This window comes from Mus caroli, chromosome 5 (genome assembly GCF_900094665.2).
Source record: "Mus caroli chromosome 5, CAROLI_EIJ_v1.1, whole genome shotgun sequence".
Classification (NCBI taxonomy): domain Eukaryota; kingdom Metazoa; phylum Chordata; class Mammalia; order Rodentia; family Muridae; genus Mus; species Mus caroli.
In genome coordinates this window covers 76,936,729-76,947,381 of record NC_034574.1, presented here as the reverse complement: position 1 = coordinate 76,947,381, position 10,653 = coordinate 76,936,729, and the positions used below count along the sequence as shown (strand labels likewise).

The window sequence follows — 10,653 nt, the reverse complement described above, 5'->3', positions numbered from 1 at the left end:
AATTTTTAGGGTCACATATATACTATCATATAATCTGCAAAAAGTGATATTTTGACTTCTTCCTTTCCAATTTGTATCCCCTTGATCTCCTTTTGTTGTGGAATTGCTCTGACTAGGACTTCAAGTACAATGTTGAATAGGTATGCAGAAAGTGGGCAGCCTTCTCACCATTTACTTTGATGTTGGCTACTAGTTGTATATATTTGAACTAAGATCTTGGACTCTTACAACTACATTTTCTGAATCTTTTAAATTTCATGTGTTTTATGTCTCAAGAGTCTCTTTTCTTTTAGGATGAAATGTTTCAATTCAGAGGAAATAGATATAGAACTCTCTACCCCCCCCCCTTTTTTGGCTCATGTGTTATTTCTTCTCCCCTTTGTGTGATGATCCCTGGCAGAAATAATATAGATACTTGATCATATTCTTCTGTTCAGGCCTGAGCATAAGGCCAGTGTCCCACAACAACAATCTGTCATTCTCAGGAGCTCAGCCAATTCCTTGTCTCTGAATTAACATCTGTACACTACAAAATGATTTTCCTCTCCACAACTTGGATTGTGAAATAATATATGAGCACAAGCACACCCATTTAAATGTGAAAGGTACGTCACATTTGTGCATCAAAACAAAAGCAAGTGCTTCTCTCTGGAGACTAGAACTACTGTACCTATAGGTCTTTGGCCTGGTACCATATATAAAGTCCTTCCAGCACAGCAGTTCTCAAATCCCAATGCACATGAGTTGGTTATGCCATTATTGCATGTGTAGACTGTAGCTGTTACAGTGGTAGAGTAGTATATGGAGTCTGTAAACAGGCAGGTCTTTCATCAACAAGTGTCCTAGATGATCCCTCACAACACATTGTAGTCCTACAAGACTGAGGCTGTAAGGAGACAGCTTCAAGCTCACTTTCAGCCTGATTTCTCCATTACCTGCAAACCAATCATGTGTTATTGTCAACAATAGAAACTTTCTAGTTTAGTTTTGTCTGCATGCAAGCAGCTGCAGCAACATTAGGCATTTTCAAACATCCAATTGGTCTCCTCATTCTGGATGCTTTCACTTCTGTAGGTCTCCTGTACATTTGATCATTCAACCAGTGTCTACAGTGTCAGTTTGTATTGCTCTGCTTCCATCAGAATTAAAGTGGAACCTTGCCTTACATGATGCTGGGACTGCGTCCTTTTTCTCACAGGGTACAGACCAGCACAGTAGCCCATGGCATTCCATAGACCACACATGACTATTTGAGTATTTCCTGTCTGGATGAATATTGTCCTCCCCAAATATTCTTTATGAGAAAAGAACAATTCACAGCCTACTCTTGGGGTCATGGCTGTGCAGCTCAGTGATGGGCTTAATTTTTGCCAGTAGTTTTTCACCATTTGTGTCTTCTGTGAATTTTTGCTCAGATGTTGAGAACTTTGAGGAGCTCTCTAGCTCAACATTTCAGTTTATTTTTTTCTTGTAGAAAATCTGGCTAAAAATGTTTGCTCCGAGTGACTCAATCTGATCCCTTTTCTCCTGTGCTTTTCTGACTACTCTTTGATTGCTTTAGCAATTTACCAATTCAACTTACATACTGTTATATAATTGCCATAGCCATACCTGCCAGAAGTTTTCTTGTACCATGTGAAGTTTATATCTCACTATGCAGCAGGGATAGCCACTAAAGCCTTATACCTATGCCAAAGTCTCTATGTTTTTGCACTAGACTAATATTAAGGATCTCACTTGTTTACTGCATAATCAATTTACTTTTCCTTTGTAACAGTGGTAGAGATTATAGGTGTCTTCTATCACTTCCACTCTGTCTTGTAGACTGTGCATTTTCAGATCATGGGAAGGAAACTTGCCACAGACTTAATTGATGCTCAGTTTGCTTTGCATTCAGCCAGATATAAGTAACTGAACTATACCAACTCCATTTAATCTTCTCTATTTTATATATGAATAAATATACAAAACTGCACATGATGGGATTTTCATGTCTTTTCTCATTGCAATTTGTCATTTACACTTACAAATACTTTGGAGGGAGACAATTAGGTTTGTTACAATTTCTACAAAAGCCACAATAAAAGAGCTCACACACTATTTAGTGTCCTGCCCCTGACATGATTCTCTCAAGGAATAAATGTATCTGGTACTCAAGGAATAAATGTATCTGGTACTCCATTAAAGGTTTTGGGGACATCTTCACATGGGCCTGCAGAACTCATTCATTTAAAAGAGATGCTAGCTTCTAGCATGTAGAAGAAGACTGTCATGTTGCAATTCCATTCAAGATTCATTTATTCTCAGACCTGTTGGTCTTGATTGCAGATCTTCTCACTCATCAAAAGGAGCATGTAACTGTCACCACAGCAAAGAGGCACACTAATCCTTACCATGTGGGAATTTTTAATCAAATTAGAAATAACCTTCTACACACTGCAGTAATTAAGTGGAACCTTAGTTTCATGATACAGTGGTTAAACTCAAATAGTGTTCTGGACCAATCCTTGGAAAGACAAAATCTATAGTATGCATAGATTATGAAATTCTGAATTCCACCCATTCTTTATCTAATAACAATATATCATTAATAACTACTCAGTAAAAAGAAATATGGTCCACAAATTTCAGGTGATAATTGGGTACCTTGAATACAAGGACATAGAACCCTTTTATCTTGTCTTAGGGAACAGAAGAAAACATGGACTATGAGAATACACACAGGTACACACTGTACCTACACACACTGTATAAATACACACTGTACACAAACACACTGTACACACACACACACACACACACACACACATTCTCACACAAACATACACACATACCCAGGATGCTATTGCAGGATGATTTCATATAAAAGTCCAGAGTAGGTGGTTTAAAAACTTTGGGAGAAATGTGGAAAAAATAAACTGGAATATGACAAAGTCATCATGTATAATGGTCCTTAGAAAGAAACAATAGGATGAGCAATTGGAAAATTGGATAGACATTTTTCTTCAGTAACTTTTAGATGAATTTTTCAACTGATACTTTTTAGAAATGAATATTTTAGCATAGAAATCAAACTAATCATTGTTCTCTAATGAATATATTACAGTTATGGGAAACGTGGCTCCAGCCACAGAGACGAAGATTGGTATCATCTTGGAATACATGGGGAATAATTTCTCTATGAAATGATGTGGCTTTGCTTCAGAGATTCTATATTGGAGCTTGTGAAATAGAGAGAGAGAGGCAGAGTGAAGCTATAACTCATGGGTTCCTGCTAAGAATTTAAATTGCACAGTCTGCCTTCACTGGGAGGTAATCTGCACAACATATAAATAGCGGAAAGGCCTTTGTTAGTGTTTTTCATTGATTAAGTTTTTCGTTAAAAAAAAAACATATTTGCTTATTAGACTCTCCTAAACTTGCAGAGTGTACTGCAATATAATTTTATTTCATTTTTCACTGTACTTTGAGAAACTACTTATATAATTCACTAATAAGGATTTCTCTTTATAACGTCTATGGGTTTTGGAATGGATGCAGAGATAAAGAAAACTGGTCAGACCTTTCTTTTTTTAATGAGCATATAGTCACTCAATATGTTCTCTGTTTTTAAATTAAATTCAATTTATATTCGTACACAAAATTTTAGACTTTAATTCACATCAGTAGCCTTGTCATTTACAACTAACGTGAGATAAACCAGATCCTGTGGTTGTTGCTCACTTCAAAATTAGCCATTCAATTAATGAACAATGTTGACAAGGGTCAGAGATCAAGGAGTGTGCATTATTCATTCATGTATTTATTATGTATTTCCTGCCACAGTACATTACCCTGAGCCCATGTCCTATAAATAAGTATTGGGAGCCTTGTTACACACTGAATACTAATGTATTTTAGCTATGTAGAAATGAGTTACATGAACAGGCATTAAAATCATAGCAAATGAGATCTAGGACCTTATAGGTTATTTATTTCAGTTTTGTCATAAATTTTTTTTTTGAGTAACAAGGAGTGAGCCTGTGAGCTGATTAACAAAAATGAGTGTAAGAAGTTAAACAGCTTCTTTAGAGTCATAGGCAACTGGAGCTAGAACTCAAGCTTTTCTATTTTTTTTAGTGTAAAATATTCATTCTAAATGTCATTTGTCTAATAATTTAAATAATGTGTTGAGAATTATAAAACATGATTTTGTAAAGAATTTGTGAATACTAGTAAAATAAATATAGACAATGTACAAATACCTTAAATATATTTCAGGAAATAGAAATTACATAAAGTTGATATATTATGTCTTTTATAAATGATAGAAAAAACAGGATTTGAAATACAGAATGAGCTCCATTATATAAAAACTTCTATCACATAATTTTATATTTATAGCATATATTTTTGTCTTGATATGTCTTGTTATGATATTATATGTATTTAGATATAGGGCGTATAATTTCACTATTGCTAAATATTAAATATTAGACAATTTAATTTCTTTTGTATAATTAATAATCTTTAAATCTCTCACAAACTATCAATGGCAAGAGTATTATTCTAATGTTTTGTTTGGACTAATTTAACTATGCTCCTATAGTGTTTCTGCTGTTTTTAACTCTGTAAATTCTTTCTGATACCAATAGGCATACATAGGCTAAAGTTAACATACGTTAATTAATAAGGGATGATTTTAAATAAAACGAGATTTCAAAGTGTCTTAAATGCAATAGGAAAAGCAGATGTTACTCAAAGGGTCAGAGAGCAGACAGAATTTTGCCACTGCTTTTTGATACAGAAGTACTATTGAATATTCGGTTCCCTTCATCTTATGGAACTAAAGTGATATGTCATTTCTTGCTGATCTACTGAATTTACTATTTCTCTGTTAATAGCTTTAGCATTGAGAGCATCAATTATTTCTGTTAACTTAATTATCTTCTATCATGTAAACTGAAATTCAAGATTAATTACAATAATATTTATGATAAAATAGCAACCACTGAAAAAGAGTGCCATACAGCTCAAGAAATGTACTTCCACTTAAATAAAAGTAGAAAACCACAAACCCAATTTTTAGGTCACAAGATTTAATTAGGAGAAATAAAGTTATGATTTACTAATTGTTCTTCAACTGTGAGGAAAACCACTGTGTTCTCTTATCTATTTTAATACAAGTTCTTCAAAATGAGTTTATGACCTTCAGCAAATGTCATACATTTTGATACATTTGGATGAAGTAATAAATATTTCAAAAGATTTTGATTAATTAGTGATTATCTGTTAGGTAGCCCATTATATTGGACTATTTCTTAGGCTGCAACTCATGCATTTCTGTTTATGTTCTTCTTGACTTTAGAAGGTCAACACAGAGACATCTGATTATGTCACCGTGGCCAATTTTGTACCATGTCACTGATCTAATATGTATCTGAACTCACAGCAATCTGTGAAATCCTATTGGACAAAGAGTAAAAAATTTACCATGATATCAATAATAAAATAACTCAAATTCTAGTGTTCTTGACTGGAGATGATGTCTCTCTCAGTACCCATATATTTTTAATTTTAATGATTTCCATAGAATTTGAAACCCAGTGCCACATAAATTAGTGGCTAGAAGTCCTGCCAGAGTGCCAAGGGCTGTGATAATCCATGGACTCAGTGCTAAGTAGACCCAAAAGCAAACAAAACAAACCAAAAATATCTAGCCCAAATTCAACTACATCATATGCTTTAGGTTTTGAATTGGAAATGCTACAATTCTCTATTTTAAATTATATATTATCATTGTCATTTCTTTCAAAGACTTCATGAAAATACATTTATTTATGTGCAGGTGTCTGCAAAATATTGCAGATTTTTCCATTTAAATATTCTTTGATGAGTAAGGATTTCAGAAAAATATTGAGACAAAACTGAATTTCTAACAGGTAAGATGTTTTGAGACAGTTAGCTTTTTTGAATATTGATGCAATTTTTCATATCCAAATTAAACATGCATTAGTGTAATTTAGAACATTTTCATAGTCAATGGTGGGGAAATCTCTTTTATACATGTCACAAGAATAAGGAATACTTTTGATTGAAAGAATAGCTATTGTACATAATGCATCTGGAGTCTTTCACTTACAAGTCAGATGTTTCATTCATGAATATCAGTCAGTGAATGTTAAAAGATGGCAATGATTCCAGATTAGTAAGGCTGTGTTAGTATTCTCTTTTGTGGGGCATCTATAATAGCTCTATAATTACAGGGGAATTACATGTTCCTACAAATTACTTGATAATTATACTTGATACTACCAAGTAATTCAAAGATTAGTTACTACATAACTTGCAATTTTGTGACTTCATTGTAATGTAGTCTTCTTTATGTTAAGATTTATTAATATTATAATAACGAATGGCTATACATGAATCATTTAAAAGAATTTTAGGCTACTTTTATTTTTAGAAAAAAGTCACTTTTTTAAGTAGAGGCAAATTTGAAAGTGTGTTTATTATTTGAGTACTTAATAATTGTTCATAATATGTTTATAATGACTTTCCCTTTAATGAAATTATGTCAAACTAGATATATGATACTAATAAAATGATTCTCAATAAAAATAAACTATGACTTAACTATATTAAGTCATAGTAAATTGATATGATTCAAATGAAACACTACATCCAAATACCTTAGAGTATACTTAGTATTATAATTAGAAAATCTTGAATAGAGAAGCTGTGTATTATGTAAAATCAAGGACTCAGGAATATTTATATGTCATGAGTTAACATAGAAACACTTTAAGATTTCATAACTATTATGAGTGTGACTATAGAGCAATTGAAATGAGTTTTGGATGCTTATTTGCTTTACCAACAAGAACAAAAAAGAATAAAGATTATGATTATTCTGTTAGTGTCCTATATCATTGTCAATGTTTTATGCTGTGATTTCCTGATTACTCTAAGTGTTTGCTTGCAGAGAGATGACAATAAATAGAAACTTGGAGTTGACACTAAACTGCCCTTTAAATCTGGTACAAGAAGCACTGAATAAAGAGAATCATAAAAGAAATCCAGTCAGGTAGGATTAGCTCTAATTAAAACTGAAATATTTGATGGTTCAAAGAAAATGATATGCCTTTGTTAAAAACTAGTAAGAAAGTTAAGACAAAATTGACAGTTCATCAGATCAAACCTGAGGTTTTTCTGAGTGTGGAGACCTGACGATTTCATACATATAACTGGCTGGGCTATTGGAGATGAAATATGTGGTTTTAGAAGCCAACATTGACCTGGCAAATCTTAGAAAGCATCTGGAACAGATGGTGTTTATAAGTCTTAGGTATCAATCTGAAGTTTAGAAATAAAGAAGTAATATAATTGAAATTTTGTACTGTTTAGAAACTAATCAGATAACTTTAAGTTGTAATGCATATAAATGTTAAAAAAGAGAAAAACAGATTACATTATTATTATTATTATTAAAGAAAGGAAGGGACAGAAATAATTGGTTTCAATATTTAACTAAAGAAACCATGCAAAGTCCATACACTGAAATAGGTTGAATGATAGCTTAAAAATGACAAGTTAATGAATAAATACGCAAATTAATACAATTATTTAAAAGTAGGCATCTTTCAGGACATGAGAAGAGAGTGAGCTCTATAGAATTGCTGTGGGGACACTAGTCTCATTTTGGGGAATTCATCTCATTTCCTAAATTCTCTTTTATAATAGCACTATCATATTGAAGGCTTATCTTTTAGGATTGTGATGCTTGAGAAGTAAGACTAAAGAAGGTAGCAAAGGGAGTGAGTATTATGGAAATGTTACAAGCTATTAGTATATATATATATATATATATATATATATATATATATATCATACAATTTTTTAAATATGTAAAAATACATAAAATTATTTAATGATCATGTGACAGTGGTTTAAAGACATCAGGACGAATGTCAAAATGCCCTTTCTTATTTTTACCACCATATTTGAAACCATGATATATTTTGAAGAAAGAACCATGTAGTTTTGAAAATAATTTAGAGGAATTGTTTCTGCAGGACTTTGATGAGGTTGAAAAGAAGGCTATTCTGTAAAACGTCTCTAGCTGGCAAAGTAGTCCCCAAATTAAGCATCCGTGTTAGGGCCGAGATGAAACTCAGGGCAAATATACTGCATGTACAGAAATTCTAAAATTTTGTTTATGTAGCAGAGAGCTTTATAATGATGGATTTTAGAATCAGTCTTCTAAACCAAATGTACGTTAAGATTTCATAGACCTGAGTTTGAGAAGCTGAACAACAGTTCATGCACTCAGATTCAGCCTGTCATTCAAGCAAATTATAAATACACTTTTGTCTCATTGAACAAATATCAGTTGGATTCAATATAAGAATTTTGTGTTATTGAAGCCATTAGCCTTCTTAGAATTAAAAATGAAAATTATGTTAACATAAAGATACCTCATTGACTTCTTAAGCAATTATAGGCACAAAACAGTTTGAGAATGGTATATATTAAAATTATTGTAGGCTTGAAATTGTAGAGGCTAGCTTTCCATAGTGGAAGTATTGCAGCCAATGAGGTTTATCTGAGGCATGATTATTGCTAATTGAAACTATAGACGCTGTTCAATTGTTTTATACTATTTTACCCACATCTTTTTCAATAGGACTTCCAGAAAATATTAGGCAGTCTGTTTATTTCTGTTCCTCCTTTATATAGAATTTACAAGGGAAGTACCATAATCATAAATGCCCCTTCAGGTGTGCTAAATATTCATAAGTTAAAATAAAAATTGCTATATATTGTGCAAAAGTGCTCAAGATAGTTATGAAGCTTTCTGACCACAAGCTAGGTATCATTGTCATTATAAATTGGTGGTTGAACAAGTTCAATTATTTTTTCCTGTGTTTAAGAAGAAATGATTGAGTCACTTTCTAAAAAAAAAAAAAAAAAAAAACCTAAAATTAACATATATAATCTCCAGACTCTATCATCAAGCATCCTTCTAAAAGCTTGTCAAATTTGTACATAACACAGACATCATTTCTGCATTATGGGCATGAAAATAGTGGTAATTAACTTCTCAAGTCCAACAGCATGGAGAGGGGGATAATTATAAAAGAATTCAAACTGATCTTATCTTAATCATTCTGCACAGAGAAGGGGTAGGGCTATTGCCAGTAGTCTCCTGTGGTGCTATTACTACCCCAGCCATCTTGTTAGGAAAGAAGATGTGAGTTTTTCATCATTCCAATAGAATACAGTTTGCGATATCAAAAAAAAAAAAAAAAAAAAAAAAAAAAAAATTATAACCTGTTCCACCTTATAGAGATATTGTAGAGAACTTAGTTTAAGAGTTATTTAAAGACAATTGTGGGTTATAAAATAAGTGAGGGTCATACACCTGGAAAAAAGTTACTCAGACAAGGATTCAAATCTGATTTGACAACAATGGGAACAAATTAAAACGTGTCACATTTTTGATAGATTTGATACTAAAAGGGTCTTCTTATTTGATTTGTCGCATTATAGTCTTTTGTGTGAAGACAAGAGAAGCACTATAATTTCTATTAACAGAGGAACTATACAAATACTACTATTATTGTTATAATTAGCCTCAATAGATGCACAGTTTTTTGTTTCTTACACTTTAAAACAATATGAATTCAGAATCTGCTAAAAAGTTCTGTACAACTTAATAATTTATTTTATATGCAGATCCTAAAAGAAAGATAATAAACCTTAATGACATTCTTTTATTATATTTTTTGTATTTTATAATTTATACACAAGTACAACATTATTTTCAAAACCTCCTCCCTTTTCTTTTCCAAATCCTCTTATATTAAACCATAGTTTTTGTTTTACAAATTCTTATAGTCTTGGGTATAAAGCCAATGAGTCTACTTAGTATGGTTTGTATGTAAATAGCTATGGGCCAATCTACTGGAGAATGAGCAACACATATTATGTCACTCACTCTCTTTCCCTTAGCAAGTGATCAGTCGTTAATACCTTATTAGGTAAGTCGGGAGAGTCATAAATCTCTTTACTATCTATGTTTAAATATTGTCTGGTTTGATCTTATTTAGGTCTTGTGCATATAGTTGGAGCCCATGTGGGTTTATGTATACAGTGTTTGGAAAATACTATTTTACTCTTGATGTCCACAGCCATATTCATCTCTTTCCATGATATTTCCTAAACCTTGTTGGAAGAGGGTCTAATATTGATGTCTCATGTATTTCTGAGTAGTCTACAAACAATACAGGTTGATGTCATTGTCCTTAGTTGCCTTCCAGAAATTGGGTGTAAGACTCTTTATCTGAGGGCTTCATATACTTAATACACTTGACTTGAAAGATTTGAACTGGAAGTGACTTTGAAGCCTTCTTTGTGAGGAATAGTTCTCATAGTAGCTTAATGATCTAGGTAAGCTCCAAGGAGAAAAAGCAACCTGGAGCACTATACTGTGGAAAGCCGTGCAGCGTGCAGCGTGCAGCGAGCAATCGCTGTGGAGAGCCGTGCGCGTGCTGCGAGCAATCACCATTATAAGATGGCGCTGGCCTCCGCTGTGACAAACTAGTAAACAAGCCTTGTGCGCAAGTGCGAGAGTGAACTCACTCCTAGTCACTGCCCATTCTCGGGGTGTAA

General features: G+C 32.8%; 1 pseudogene; it reads left to right on the top strand.

The window, feature by feature from the left end:
* Window positions 1-8,544: 8,544 nt before the first annotated feature.
* LOC115031258 lies at window positions 8,545-8,719 on the top strand (annotated as a pseudogene).
* The last annotated feature ends 1,934 nt before the right edge of the window (window positions 8,720-10,653 follow it).